Consider the following 2,143-nt stretch of genomic DNA (forward strand, 5'->3'; position numbering starts at 1 on the left):
TATATATATATATATATATGCGTGTGTGTGTGTGTGTGTGTGTGTGTGTGTTTGCTTTTATGTAATACCTTGGTTAATGTTCCCATTGTTTAAAGTGATCATTCCCAGTGCCAATATCCTAAGTCTTGCCCCACTCTTTCTTCCATTTGGCCATGTGCAGGCCATGCACTCCCATTTTAAGCTGTGTTCTAACTCAGTGTCTCTGCTTCGGCTGGAACATGTCCTGACCCCCTCCATAACAGCTAGTCTCTTAGAAGATGGCAGAAGAAAGAGTGTAAGTGGCCATTGTCTTTTCACAGACACAAGTCACAGCAGACACTGCTGATCATGTAGAATTCCATTCTGATAAGACTCTTAGGCAGCCAAACTTTCATTTTCAAAATGAAATTGAAGTAAAAAATGGCACAAAGGCTTGTGCCAAATCCTAGTGGAGAAATTGGCATGGTAAGGGTAGTATCAAAGTCTTTAAAAAAGATTTAATGTTTATTTTTAATTATATGTATCTCAGTGTCTAATTGTGTACCTGAATGAAGATGCCCCTGGAGCCCAGAGGTCTGGAACCCTCTTGGATCTGGAGTTACATGGGGCTGGCAGTTGCTTGCTTGGGTTCTCAGAAAAAGTATGTATGCACTCTGAATTTCTGGACTATCTCTGAAGTCCTGGGAAATAGTCTCTATGTCATCAAAGCTTAACTTCATTTTGTTAAAATGTTTTCAGAGTCTTAACCCACTTTCAACTCAGTGTCTAAGACAATATTATGTGCTCATGAAATATTACTACTTTTGTTGGCTGATATAAAAGAACCAGGATAGAAATTAACAAATAAATTTAATTGTTGCAGTAATGAAGATATCAAGATTACACAGCAAATAGGTGGCAGCACTGGGATTTGACCTATTGACTGACTGGTTCTGAGACACATATGTTATTATTTATATCATGATACTTATATAAAACCTAGAATTACAAACAGATACTAAAGAAATGTTCCCTTAAAAGAGACTGAGAAGCTGAGTTTTTTTCACTCTAAGATTTGTATGTGTCATATTAGATTGATAAGGTTTCTACTCAGAGTATACCAGACAGTAACTGGTTTGTCCAGATTGTGTGGGCTTGTCATGCTGTTTGTTAAGGAGTCCATCCATGAGCTGGTTTCTCAGCATCCCATGGATGTTACAGCAGAACTACCAAGTGACCTTAGAAATACAAGGATTCTTGTGAGTTTTGCAACTGTCTGTCATAATGAACATAGCCAGTGACAATTCTTCAACCTTCGATTATACTGCATCTCCTCCTTACATGGAGACCTGGAAATTTTCCCTTTAATATTATGTAGATCAGCTCATAGACAGATTCAGCCTATGGTCAGTGCTGTGAACTTTAACACTGGGGACAGGAGGGAATAAAAATTACAACAGTTTGCCATTCCCAATAAAGAATGAAAGTAGCCTAGATGTAAGTATGGCTCTCGCCCTTCATCAGAGAAGCTCTTTTTCTTTTCAGCAGATGGTGACTATTACAGATATCTACAGTGATCAAGAATAAGAGCAACTGACTCTGAGGTATCAAAACACAACTGATTCATCTACAGTACAACTCCTACACTCACGGCTCAGGCAAAGTTACATAAAAGGGGGTGGAAAAAATCAAGAGTCAGTGGAGTAGGACGCCTATTGAAAGACAGTGTCTTCTAGACATGACAAAGAAGCTGAACCCATGGAATCTCAAAATCTTGGTTGCCTAAAGAAGACCCACAGCTCCAGTTACATGCACAACAAGCTAGGTAAAATTTCACAAGATTCCACCCCTAGATCAGTGTTTCGGAACTTGTGAATCACAAGCCCAGAAGACCATCAGACAACAAAGATATTTACATTACAATTCATAAGAGGAGCCAAATTGCACTTATGAAGTAGCGGTGAAGATAATTTTATGGTTGGAGTCACCACATCATGAAGAACTGTATTTAAGGGAAGGTTGAGAATCACTAGCTTAGAAGAAGGGCTACAGGTAATTAACAGCTACACAAAATAAGAGAATCTGTTTCTCCTAGGGACAAGCTCTATGATAGGTTATCCAATTCCAAGTGGTCAGCTCTCAGCACAGGTGCATACGCATAACACTAAACAGACTCAAGTTGTAC

The sequence above is a fragment of the Mastomys coucha genome, unplaced genomic scaffold, assembly GCF_008632895.1.
Source record: "Mastomys coucha isolate ucsf_1 unplaced genomic scaffold, UCSF_Mcou_1 pScaffold23, whole genome shotgun sequence".
NCBI lineage: Eukaryota > Metazoa > Chordata > Mammalia > Rodentia > Muridae > Mastomys > Mastomys coucha.